Source organism: Lygodium microphyllum, chromosome 24 (assembly GCF_053477565.2).
Source record: "Lygodium microphyllum isolate KBCC chromosome 24, Lygodium_microphyllum_v1.1.10, whole genome shotgun sequence".
Taxonomy (NCBI): Eukaryota; Viridiplantae; Streptophyta; class Polypodiopsida; order Schizaeales; family Lygodiaceae; genus Lygodium; species Lygodium microphyllum.
The window spans coordinates 59,806,296-59,820,661 of record NC_141158.1 but is presented as its reverse complement, the minus strand read 5'-3'; the positions used below and the strand labels follow the sequence as shown (position 1 = coordinate 59,820,661).

Sequence of the window (14,366 nt, the reverse complement as noted above, 5' to 3'; positions counted from 1 at the left end):
ATGGACATGACACAACAGGTATCAAAATTTTGTGCTGGTTTAAATCCACCAGTAAATACCCGTCTCGAATCTATGCATCCATCAGATCTTCAAGACGCTCTCATTCAAGCTGCGCCTATAATTCAGGAGGTGCAGGCTAGACCAAGGGATAATAAAACTTGGTCTTATAATGACCCGAACAGAGGAGCATTCAGGCTTCAGATGAAGAGAGTTCAAGGTCAGAATTGGGGACAAAGAAAGAAAGCAAAAAATAATAATGTCAACAACTTTGTTCCTACTTAAAGCAATGGCCGAAATCTCCACTGTTTCACTGCAACGAGCCCAGTCATTTCAAGATGCAATGTCCCGAGCTTGGAGGGGAACATCGCCAAGCACCTTTCCAAGGAACTGGCCGTGGTCAGGGAGCCGCTACCTGAGGCAGAGGTATAACTGCCTGCATTGCCAATAGGCAAATGTGCGAAGAAGAAGAAGATTCGACATGGAAGTAGAGTTTGAAAGGGCGACAGTCCATGCCGCTCTTCACAAGGAAGGGCCAAATCGCCAATTCTTGATGATTCAGACACCGTGGGACTATCAAGGTAAAAGTTTCAAGACCTTGATTGATTGTGGCAGTACACATTTCTTTATCTCACCATCTTGTGCAAAAAGATTAGTAATAGCCATAGTAGATGCACCTATCTTGCTTGTGGAATTGGCAAATGGTCATGAGGTTACTTGTACCAGGCAAACTGCTAAGGTGGAATTCTTTCTAGGAGGAAAGACGACTTTGGTCAAGTTCAGAGTCATGAATTTAGGTATCCATGAGTGTCTACTTGGAATGGATTGGCTTAAACCTAATGATGCCCACATTCATTGTGGAAAGGGCAAAGTTTCCTTTTGAAACTCTGAAAGGGAATTAGTCACAACTCAAGGTGAGGCTCGAAATCCAAAAATCCAATTGGACAAAGCATCTCGGATCATAAAAGGAGTCAGAAAAGGATTACATGTCTACTTGATTAAGCTCAACAAGTTAGATCAGAAGCATGAGTCTAGTGAAGGACCTTCATGGCTAAAGGAATACACGGATGTATTTCCTGAAGAGTTGATAGAACTCCCGCCTCAAAGAGAAGTGGATCATGAGATTAAGCTAGTACTAGGAGATGTGCCAATTGCAAAGAGACCTTATAGGATGTCTATATCGGAAGCAATTGAGCTGAAGGAACAACTCAAGCAATTGCTAGACTAGGGCTACATCCGTCCTAGCAGTTCACCATGGGAAGCTCCAGTACTATTCCAGAAAAAGAAATATGGAACGCTTCGACTATGTATTGATTACATAGGGTTGAATCAATCAATTGTCAAAAACAAGTACCCTATTCCTAGAATAGATGAGCTTCTTGATCGTCTTTAGGGTGCGAAGGTCTTCTCCAAGATTGATCTTAGGTCTGGCTACTATCAGATAAGAATCAAGGACTAAGATATTCCAAAGATGTCCTTCAAAAGAGATGGATGACCAAATAAAGTCAATAAGACAGGATATCCAAGCTGCCAAGGATAGACAGAAGGCATATGCGGATTTGAAGCGTGAAGATAGAATCTTCGAGGAAGGAGATATGGTCTTCATTCGCGTATGTCCAAATATGAGTTCCCTATCCTTAGGAGATTGCAAGAAGCTAAGTCCAAGGTATTGTGGACCATACAAGATCCTCAAGTGCCTAGGACCTAATGCTTATAGATTGCAACTTCCTGAGAACCTAAAGGTTCATAATGTATTCCATATTAGCCTATTGAATTAGAAGTATGTACCTAATCCTAAACATGTACTTGATGACCAATAAGTTGTAATGCCTAGTCAGGGAATCCTTGAACTAAGGCCTCACAGGATCTTAGATGTTAGGTGGAGACAACTGAGAACCAGAACCTTGAGAGAATGTCTCGTCTAGTGGAAAGATTATCCCAAAGAGGATGCCACTTGGATAGATGAAAGCACTCTCAACCACCAATATCCCCAATTTATCTCGAGATGAGGACATCTCGATCCCTCCAAGGGGGAGAGAATGTAACATTCCGAATCTCCAAAAGCACGTGTGAACCGCCTCTATAAAGGATAATTGAATTGGATAATGGAAATTTTTTTAAATTATTTCCCCTTACCCCCCAGCCGCCGACAGTCGTGTTGGAGGGGAGGGGAATAGCATGTATGAGCAAGCTCCTTGCTGGAGCTTGCTGAGGAAAGGAGGCCATGCACTATGGCCGCGTGGGGGCAGGAAGAATCCCCTCCCTCAGAGGGGCCGTTGAGGGAGGGGATAGATAGGATATTGTTGTTGAGGAGTGAGGGAGGGAGAATCGAGAATTTCGACTTTACATGGAGGTGCTGCCTTAGAGCTTGAAGAGACGCCGTCTAACTGTGTAGGGGAGAGAGGAGAGGAGATACTCTGCTGCTGGGCGACCGTGAGGTAGAGAGAGAGGGTGGTCATGAAGGAGAGAGGGGAGTGGAGAAACTGAGTTGCTGTCAAGAGACAGAGGAGGAGCCATCTCACGAGACGCTGCCCAGTCCCATTGTAGCTGCCGCTGCAGTCCGACCCCCTGCCCGCAATCATGCCGCTAGCAACTACCGTTCAGTCCGCCCTGTCCATGGACACGTCGATCTGCCAGGTTGCCATGTGGAGCATCCACGTCCCCTTTCAGAAGCTCAGAAGCTTCTTAGGAAGCTTCTAAAAGCATCCTAAGAAGCCCCCCTCATATGGACTATTAAAGCCCCTTCCCCCCCCCACACAAAAAGTCCTCCTAAGGGCCCTATAAGCCCTTTTTCCCCCCCACATGCGAGATCCCCTCCTAAGGGCTCTTTAAGCTCCTTTTCCCCCACACACAATCCCCTATATCCAAAACGGTCTTCTACACCTTTTTCCCCCTTTGTTTTGTGGGTCTTCAAAAGGCCTTTCAAAGTGAATCCCCCTACCCGGGATTTAAAACCCTCCTCCTGGGTTTACCCCACCCCCGCAATCCAAAGCCTTTATCCTTTCTTGTGAGCCTTTCCCAAAAGCCCTATCATGGTTCTTATACCCACTAGCCTTTGGAAATTTTCCACCAAATTCTGTGCGCATTTCACCTAATACCCTTCCCGTAAGGTTTCCCACAAGTCCTCAAAGCCTTCTTGTGGATTTTTCCTCCGCTAGCTGATTTTAAGGCCTTCTAGAGCCAATTCACAAAGGGAGTTTGCGTACGAAGGAGACGGACAAGATCGTAACTCTGCGCCCAAGGTGGAAAGGCTGAATTTGAAATGGCTCCTAAGAAAGCCCAAGGCGCAACCGCAGGAGGATCATCTCCTAGCATCCACGTGGACATCTCACCACAAGTCTAGGTTTTTCTTCCTAATTTTTATTATATGCCGTTATAATTTAATCATGCGTAGATGATTTTTGGAGATAGGATGTATTTTTTGTCTTAAATGCTTTGGTTAATTTAAAAGAATTAGCTCACGACGGAAGAGTTCGGCGATTAGTATTTTTAATAAAACGAACAAAATAAAGTGAGTAGAAGATTGGTATGTGTTTCTAGCAAGTAGTTTTTGTGCATTTCAATGAATTGAACTTAGATTAGTGTCCATATTTACAAAACGGAATTAAGATAGTGCACTCCGTTTAGGCATGGGAGTATAAATTGCATGTCGCATTATTAGGACATATCTTCTTCGCAATAAGTCATTAAGGAAAGTGCTAATAATCCATAGGAAATAGCAAGGCATGAAATGATTCTTAAGTTCCATAACTCTAGTCAATTGGTATAAATATCGTTTTTCAACTGCATAATTATTAGTAAAAGGCTGCAAGTTTTAGCATGAATCTTATTCGATAATTAATTGGAATTAGGCTATAACCTAACCTATGCTTTATCCTAAACCGAAAAGTTAGAGTTTGAAAATCAACTTACGTGTAGACAATGAGTCATGTGATTATGGAAATGATAGTATAATTACCTTCAAGAATAGACAAGTTGGCTTAAACCTAAACACCTAAAAACCGCAAAGGGACTCATTTAGGAAGAGTTAATTCAATTCCAAAGAACTAACTAGGATTTAACACGTGACCTAGTCGCTCGTATTACCAAGGCTGAAACTCCTATACCCTAAAGAGTTGCCCACATTCACAGAAAGTAGGGACATTGGAACATACTTGAGAAGTGATCTAGGGTTTTTCCCTGGGAATCTCTCACTATAAAAAGATGGAACTTGGAACCCTAGGACTGACAACGTCAGCCTAATGCAATCATGAATAGAGTGTTTCGTGACTCCATTCAAAGGGTAAATAGTCCCATAGCTTGATGTGACACTTGTGCGATAAGTAGTAGAGTCGCACGATCTTGTGAATTGATCACAAGGAAATGGCCAAATTCCTCGGAATGAGGTTGGCAGACTCTTACGCAAGTTATCTTGCAAGAGGATGAATAATGGTCCTAATATAGTATCTTTCTTGGGTAAAGATAATTGCTTGGAAGTAAAGGATAAGCCAATAAATTGGAATAACATATGAACTTAAGGTATTGATCAAGTCAAGCTAATAGGATACGCCCTAACCCAAGATATAAGGGATCTTGCCAAGTAAGAAGTAATCCTGGATCGAGTGCTAGATACATTTGGAAAGAAGGATTCACTCCTTAGCAGTTGGCCAACAATAACGACCAATGGAAATGATTGTGCTTGATTACAGATTTAAGAGCATTGTTTTGCTTTGTTTGATCAAAGAATGAAAGGCTAAATGGATATCTAATGCTTCAGGTTGAAGGCTTGAAGGGAGAGGCAGCTTCAATTACCCCCGCCTGCCTGCCTGACCCTAACCAAGGGGGTTGTTAACCGCGTCGGGAAAGTAGACCGAACCCGCTGCGAGAGGTCTCTCTGTTGAGCGCTACTTGGAGCTGGAGGACGCTTGGGTGACAGGGGGGGCTCTAGCCATAAATTCCTCGCCTTCCAATCCCTGGACAAGAGGCTAACGTGACTCATGATTGAATCTCGAGGCCCGCATACTAGTCTACGGGCAGAATCTTGGATTAGTGATCCCTGTGGATTGTTGGATAGCCTTCGAGCAGATTGTGGATAATCCTACGGGCTAGACTTTATGTGTTTTAAAGATAAATATGATAACCTGTTAAAAAGGAACTTGTTTGACATTGCTTTTCTATGTCAAGTGCTATGATGACGTGAAGGAACCAGTACCTAACGGGCTAATTAAGGAAGCTGATTGATACATGTTGAACTAAATGTGTTAGGTAATTAAATAACTAAAACAACCTGAGGAAAGTGCGGTGGATGTGGCCATAGGTCCGTCCTACGGATGGGTGGTCTTGGTTGGCTAGGGACTTTTCTCAATCAAGATGAACAGCAGGAAGATCGTTCAAAGAACACGAACTACTAGAGTGTTGACCTAGAGTTATAACTGATCTTGATTTACACTGTTTTAGGAGAACGGAATGGGACTATGCCTTATGGTTGGCAGAGAGGTTGAGCTTCTCATCCCTCTCGTTTTCCATTCTCCTTGAACCAAGTGCAACGTGAATCCACCTCGGACGTGGCGTTTCTGCATAAAGTAGTTCGCTTGGGTTCGACGCTAGTTGCCGTTAGGAAATGACCAATAGGGAAAACCCTAATTCAGGTCAGTCCTAAGTGGGAACGGTCGGAATACTTCCGCTACATGGCAGACGCGGAAAGTCCTAGATCGCAAACCCCGTAACATTCCATGGGACTGCTAGGCGGAACTTTCTAGACATCCTTTCCGATGGAAAAACTAGCAAGACCTAGAAAAGAACGTAATTCATACACATTTTTGGGTATCGGCCAATTTAAAATTGCTTCTATCTTTTTAGGGTCGACTTTAATACATTCTGATGAAATAATATGTCCTAGAAATTCACTTTCTGTTTGGAAGAATTCACTCTTTTCTGGATTAGCATATACTTGATTGTCTTTTAATAACTTAAAAACTAAAGACAAATGTTCATAATGCTCATTCTCATTTTTACTAAAAACTAGTATGTCATCAAAGAAAACAATGACACAATGCTAATGTTTCAGGAATATGCGATTCATCATACGACTAAATGTGGCTGGTGCATTAGTTAAACCGAAAGGCATAACCAGAAATTCACAGTGTCCAAATTGTGTTCTAAATGCAGTTTTGAATATATCAGATTTGTCCAATCTTACTTGATGATATCCAGATTTAAGATCTATCTTACTAAATATGGCAGATCCTTGTAGCTTATCCATAAGATCATCTACCCTAAGAATTGGGTATCTATTCTTAACAGTAATTTTATTTAGGGCACGATAATCAATGCACATGCGATAGGTATTATTTTTCTTTTTCAGTAAAATAAGACAAGTGCACCAAATGGAGAACTACTAGGTCTAATTAATCCTCTGTTAAGCAATTCTTCTATTTGGTTTTGAATTTCTTTCTGTTCGTACTGAGCGTCAGAAGGTCCCCAAGAACAAAAGAACTCTACTTTTTACACAAAAAACAATGAAGAAAGCTTGCACGACATGAAGCAAGAGACAAATTGGGTGCAATCTCCCCCCATGCCTTGTGTGAGCACTCCACAAAGCATGTATTTTATATATTATTCATCTTCAAGCTCAAGAAATAGCCCAATTTACAATTAGCACGCTTTTGCTTTTGTGTTTGCTTTTGTGCCACTAAAGAATTAAAGCTATTGGGCACCCAAGAAGTCAGGCGGTACCCAAATACAATGTCCAATACAAATATTTAAATCGTGCACCCATGCACATACAAAAATAATAAATAAATATCAAGCGCTTTAGTAAATAAGCGCGACAAAATATGGGCGCCATGCCTAAGATATGAGCCCATAAAAAATTGATGATAATTTCAATACTCGCTATCTTCCAATGCTTCCCAATGCCACCGTTGCTTGCTCTACACATCAACTGAAGCATTCACAATTGTTAGAAAAATAATACAATTAAACCGACAAAAGTGAATATCTAACAGTCTTCAACTACAAAAATAAATTGGTTAGAACTCAATCCTAACCTTAATTTATTACGAGTGCACACTCTAAACTCATAAACGTTTATTAATTTAAATCGATGGGGACTCCTATCCTTTTCGGGTGTTTTGTTAATTTAATATGTAAGTGGGTGATTCCATAGCGGGTGATTCCGCAAAATCCACCTTGTGTATGAGCCCCGGTAATAAGGTTTTATGAAATCCACCCCAAAACCTCACGGAATCCACCGTGGAATATGCCTCATGGCATCAAGATAAAATTTTGTGATCATGTGCTAGTTTTGTGCTATGGTTTGTAACTAAATCTTGTGCTCTATGTAGGGCTATCCAAGGAACTAGGGCTTCAAGTGAAGCTCTCTAATAAAGTTGTGGGATTCACAAGGTGCATGCAATCTTTCCCTTAAAATTCAATTGAAAGAGAGTTCTAGTTCCTACTAGAGTCCTTTTATACAGATAATGTGTCTCTAGTGTGTTCCCATGCTTAAAGGTCCTTAGGTAAATGTGAGATATTCTATTTTCCCTTAAGTTATTGATGAGTGAATTGTGATCCATCCTCAAGCTTAAGCCTATCACTCATCATGTCATACGTATGGATGCAATTATGTGAGACTCCTTTACATATTGCCAAGTGTGTTTAGCTCCATTTTCTAAGATGCAAGGGCAAGAAAATTGGCTTTACTCTCATCTTTGGTCTTGCTCCCTTGAGTAGATCGTATGCAAAAGTCTAGGCTAGTGAGAAACTACATTATGTTCACCCTATCCAATTCTCTTTAGTGGGATGTATGAGTCCTCACTAGGTTTCCAACTACAAAGTAGTTGGGTGGTAGGAGATGATTCAAATATTGTGGTCCTAGCTAGGAAGTTAGGGTTTATTAATCCTTCTTGAGTAGTCATAAATAGTGCTTGCACTCGTCTCATCGAATGCTAATGGAAACTATTGAGGATTCACTTCAATTAAGATTTGGGGTGAGGTTTGAATTGGAGAGCTTGTTGTTATGGTTATGGAGAGAGACAATGAGGCTTGAGGGTTCTAGTGCACAAGGAGCAATGGAAGTTTTGTTGTATGTGTGTGCAATTGAGTGTATGTAGTGTGCATGTTGGCTAGAATATTGTGTAGCAACTAAGGTGCAATGCATTAGGTAACTGTGCTTCCATGTGCTAGAGTGTATTAGTTTCCTATGTAAGACATGATGGAGGAAAAAGGATCCTACATGGGTGATGGCAAGGGTCAGCGTAGCACTAGCTTTGGACATAGAGGAAAAATGACACCTACTTGTGCTTCCTTACCACACACACTTAAGGGACCTTTTTCTTTTATGCAAAAAGAGTCCCCGTGTATGTGACTCTGAACTAGGTACAATTATCTAATGGTTGGTAGAGTGTTTTCCCCTGATGAGAAACAAGACCTTCCAATAATGTGCAAGAAAGGCTATCATTTTCAACGGATGGGCATCTTGAGGGGTCCCTCTTTTTATCTTAACAATTATTTTATCAATGCTTGAGATTGAATGACATGGCTCAAGTTCACCCTATGGATACTCCTCTATCCCAAGCCCACAAGAATGCGTGGGTGATTATTGATTCAAGAAACAACATTGAGGGAATCTTGAAGGTCAAAGTGCAATAAGCTCAAGGTATTGACTTTTGAGAGACCTTGAGGATCATCTCATGAAACCCCTCATACACTCACTCATAAGGTTCTTTCACGGAATCAAGCTCTAGCCCCTCTAGGAGAGGGCAAGAGGGTGTGAGTGTTCATAAATTGATTAGGTACGAGAGTGTTGTAAATAATGATGCATTCCCTAACTAGTATGTCTAATGTGTGAGTAGCATTTTATGTACATGATTAGGGTACAAGTGTGTTATGTTACTTGCCATGCTATGTTATTAAAAAACTAGCATGACCTAGTGTGGAACCAATGTTCCACATGCATTATAGTTTCCTAGTGAGTGTATTACTTATCCTACCTTGCAAGTACATTAGACTATTAAACTATGATGTGTGTGCTGAAGAAGTGCACACCTATTGTGGTACCCTATATGCCTTATGTGTGGTTCTTAGTTTTCATTATAGTCATGTACCTAAACTTGGTTGTGCAATGGGTGAACTTACTTTGGTGTAGACCTAAGAATGCTCATTTATGATCATGAATGCTATGCATGTGTGCCTATCATTATGTACTCAATAATAGGTGTCCGTAGGGTGTCCACATATGTACACAAATACTTCCATGTTTATTCCCTCGTACAAAAGCACTATGACAATATGTCGAGGTGCAATGATTCATGTGCCCATGTATCTTGGATCAGTGTAGCAAGAACTTAGATACTTGATGACTATTTGTTATAGGGGGTGACTCTTTAGATATTTCACATGCCCACATCATATGGACTCGAGCAACTACTATGATGTCTCATGCTTCATTGACTTGTATAATCTACATGTAGCAACAACCCTATAGAGTCTATCTAACAAGCATGGTCCTCAGATGCCCCAAGAAGAAGGACACAAATGCTTAGTGCCTCAAGAGGCCATTTTGTGGCCTCGTGTTAGATGTGGAGTAATCATGGCCCTAATTTGGGTGTGGGGGTTTTGCGCTTAAGTGTTGCTATTGTTGGCTTTATTGTCATGAGATCTCTAGGCCATGGCCTAGAGCACTTGTGCAAAGTGCTATCAATGGACTAGCTCAAGGTCATGTGAGTTTGTTGCATGGCTTGGAGCCATTGTTCAAGAGGACTCAGGTCATCAAGAGATATCCTCGATGCAAAATAGAACAACTTAGTGCATGTAGGGTGGAAAATTCCTAAGGGTGCATGCTAGTTTCCCATTTGACATTTTAAAAGGCCAATAGGCCTTGGGTAAGGCTGAGTTTTTTTTAAAATGCCATTTTCAAGGCCATCGGCTATTCTGAAGGCATATATAGTAAGGGAGCTAATGAAGTGATGGCCCCCAAATTAGTGACAGTTCTTTATCACACCGCCATGCCAATTTAAGTGTATAAAACATACCTTTTTTTAGGAAGAAGAGATGAGGATCCAATAAATGACTGGAGGGTTTGAAGTTTCATAGGCTGTCACTAAAGTAGGCCATGGCTAACCATGTAGACTAATGATTGAAGGGGTTAAAGCATCATAAGCTACCAGTGAAGTAGGCCATTGCTACCTTTTTCTCTAGGCTCCTTATTGTCACACTTTTGCAAGAAAATTTTGCGACAAGCAAAATTACTTCAAGAGCCATGAAGGGGCAAAACTTGATTGATAACATTTGAAAATTTTTTCCCTAGTGTGATTGAAGCTTGGAAAGGAAGATTAATAGGCAAAATTCCCATTAAGTGATACTTTTGGGAGATTTATGGGGGTGGTAGCTATCACCAAACCAGTCCCCGTACCCTATGCCTTGTAGCAAGTGTAGCAAGGTCGAATTTTTTTTTAAATTTCTTTCTTCTAAAATTGGCCAATTCCAAGGATGTTCAATTGTTTGGAAGGCCAATAGGCGATTGGGCTACTGAAAAAGGCTCATTGGCCAATCCTTGTTAAGGTTGTTTAGACACTATTGTGTTGAGCAACATCCATTGTGTAAAACCTTCAAATGTTGCATGTGAAGGGAAACTATAAGATTATGGGAATAATGTGACAAAGATATTAGAGGATAGGTTCAAAATAAAATGTGTAGCTACATCGAGTAGAGTAACAACATCTCTTGGCTCTAGAGTTGATAGCTCACTACTATTAATGGGTCTAGAGATATAGAAAACATGGATTATTTGAAGATAAAGACAAGTTAAAGTGTATGGGAAACAATGCAATGGGAGGAGGGCTTTAGGGAAAGAGAGACAAAGATAGCCTTGAAAGAAGACTAATATTGCATGTAAGAAAAATCTTGGATTTAGGCTTTGCTTACAAGAGAGGGGGTGGAGAGCCCTATTTTGGAGGAGCTACTCAAGGAAAAAAGGAGGCGTTAAAACAAAAGGGTGGGGCTTTTATGCTTTATTTGATGGAGGTTTTCCACTTGGAAATTGTACTTCAAGGCTTGTAATGCTCTTGTTTGTGAAAAAATGGAGCGTATCATGATGGGAGCCAAAACTAGAGTACCTCAAAGGCACCACTCACGTGGAGGGAGAGGTGGATACTCTCAGATCTACATGCGAGAAGAAAGAGAGATTGTGCAAGGGGCAGTGGTTTTCGATAGGAGCAATAAGCAACTATCAAGGAGGGGTGACATAGGCTACAAGTCTCAAAGAGGAGTTGGGATACTCCCATCTCTCTCTCTCCATCACACACACACACACACACACACACACACACACAAAAGGCTAGCTCTTGCAAAGCCACATAGTGCAATGAGGAAGAGGCATCTAGCAACAACTCTGAGGACCTACCTTCTTCCACCATTTTTCATGGAATAGATTCCACACAACTCTTTCTCTATTAACTATCCATTTGTCTTCTCCTCAGCATGACAAAGAAGGGTGGGCAATAAAATTTCTCTTTGGAGAAGAAAAGGGGATGGCTTCTCAAGTGCAGACAGGGGCCTGGAGGTTGCTGGAAGAGTAGGGAAGGCCAATCTATGGAGTCAAGAAGGAGAGTTAGGCATCTCTACTACTCTTGAGGGGCACCAAACAGAGAGCTGAGGCTTTTAGGTAAGATGGATGTGGGGGGACACTGTTCCTTCAAGGACACGCAAAATTGAGTCAATGTGCTCATACAGAGATCCAATAGCAAGGTGGCACAAGATGAGAATGGTGCACCCCTTAAGTCGAACTTCATGGTAGAGCCAAGTGCCCTACATTAGTTGAAAAATGGCATCTTTGTGCTCAAGACCAAAGCCTTAGCCAACAAGTAAATTGTGATACTATTTCTAAATGCTATGAAGTTGTTTTGATTGAGAGAGCAGCTACATGATCAACAAAGTGGAGCTGCAAGGATGTTTTATGAAGTTGAAGAGATTTCAAGGCAAAGCTACACATAAGCCATAATGAATTTGGAGGAGCTATGAGTACCACAATCAAAGCACCAAGATCTATGTCAGAGTGAATAAGGAAACTGAGGCCTGTAAGGATTGCTTGTCTTCCTTCCAATTGACAAAGATGCACCATTCAATTAAGATGCTTTTAGGGCAGAATTATCCTCAATTCCAGCAAACGAAAAAATTATGAAAATTCCCCAACCGTTGCTTGATTGATAACTTGAAGGTATTTTCCATACTTTGGAGTCTTTCCAGCTGTTATAATCAATCTCAAATATGTTTTACTAAAGAAGAAAGAACTGATGAAGTTATCATCAAGGAAGTTGATCAGTTTATTGATCAAGAAGATCAATTACATATTTAAGAAAATGTTGTTACCATGGATAACAAGCATGAGGCTAATGTTTTTCTCAATGAGGATGCTGTTATGGATGTTTTTCTTGATTCTTTTACTGGTTTTGAGGAAGATTATGCAGCCAACCACGGAGTCAAATTTCACTGAAGAGGCTTTACAAGTACTTGAAATGCCACTACTTGTAGGACAAAATCCATCATTTCAGGATGCATTTTTGCAGGATACATATATTTATAGTATGCTGAATACTATTCTAGGTCATATCACTATTCAATCTAAAGAAATTTAGCAAGCTACTGTTGTTGTAAACTCTTACGTTAATTTTCCGTATGAGTAGTTTTCAGGACAACAAGCTTTAGGACAACAAGTGATCAGTTTTCAACAAGTTTCCAAGCAACAAATGAATAGTTTTCAACAATGTCTAGGCTTACAATAGTAGGTTGAAAGTCAAGAATTGCAGAGATTACTCAATTTCGTGTGGTTTCCATGATGATCTAAATGAGTTATAGTTTATGAATCAATCTTCAACTGAGATGATTCAATGTCTTTATTCTGAGTTTGAAAAGGAGAGGAATACAACTGAAATTGGAGCAGTTGAAGCTTTATCTATCATTATTTGGCTTCAACAAGAGAAAGCATTGCTTTAACAAGAGGTTTCTCATGTCAAGAATGCAATGGATTCGCAAGTTTCTCATTGTTCATAGGTTATTGATGCTCTTGAGAAATTTGCTTTACTGAAGGGTAATGAAATTGCTAACTTGCATACTCAGTTGGCTTATTCCTGTATTCCCAGTCAAGATGTTATTCTTGAGGATCGGTATGCACAAATAGTCAATATGATTGATGAAGTGGAAGAAGATGAGGAAGAATTATGCATGCAAGAAAATATTTCTGTGGTCCCTATCTTGGAGATAGATGTTATGGGCATCATTCAACAGAATCAGGGTTTTCCCATAATCTAAGGAAATGTAGTTTTGAAACAACAAACTATTCATTCTGTAGTCCAAAACCTGTTAGGAAAGCATGCAAGCAGTTTTCCTGTGGATCAAGAGCAGTATTCAGGCAGTTTTCCTACAGACCAGGAAAAACAGTCGGGCAATTTTCTTGAAGATCGGGAGCAACATGAATTTCAAGAAAGGTAAGGGAATTAGTTGAATAAATTATTTTAGGACTTAAGAACATGTTATCTTGAAAATGAACTCAATAGGAAACCTGAAAATTAGCATTCTACAGATTCTAAGTAGATGGATGACTCTGATATGCAGGAGGAATGACAAAAGGTTATTCTTCAAGTTGAGCATAGGTATGAGCACAATATGAGAGGATCTGTAAGAGACGTTGAAGATGAAGTTTGGAAGGCTAACCTAAATGAGCAAGAAGAAGGCAAGCCTATTATAGTGAGTATTCATGAAACACAATATTGGTGAGTTTGGGAATCTCCGGCCAATTCCCATTTTTTAAATACTAAAAAGGTGGCACCTAGATAACATGCCCATAAGTTTCTCAAAACCATATGATGTGACCTATCATTGGAAAGTGCTTGAAAAATGAAATCTATTGAGCTATAGAGTGCTCAATTTGGAGTTATAATGTTCAAGTTATGACAAATCTAAAGATTTGGCCATGTGTTCCAAACTTATGGAAAATTCCCATATTCCCCAATATGATGTTATGAGAAGGATTTTTTTCTTCAGGAAAATTTATCCATAGTGCCAATGTTTTGAATGGATGTGGATATCTTGATTCAGAGAAATTAGGAGCAGCCCAACATGGCTGAAAATGAAGTTCCTACACAGCAAATTGCTCTTTCTACAATTTATGATAATTCATGACAACATCCTGAAGACTTTTTGGTTGAGCAAGAGTTGCTTAAATTTCAGGGAAGTTTAGGAACTAAATTGGATAAATTATTTCAGGATTTTGAATCTATACAACTTTATCCTGAGTAGCAAGCAAAATCTAGAGATAAGGATATGGAAGCATCTCAGTCTATAATGAACAATGTAAAGGTGAATGATCAAGATAATGATCAGGCCGTTGATAT

General features: G+C 40.2%; 1 pseudogene; it reads left to right on the top strand.

The window, feature by feature from the left end:
• The window catches only part of LOC148015142 (uncharacterized), a 93,774-nt pseudogene extending 80,025 nt beyond the window's left edge, over positions 1 to 13,749 (top strand).
• Positions 13,750 to 14,366: the final 617 nt, after the last annotated feature.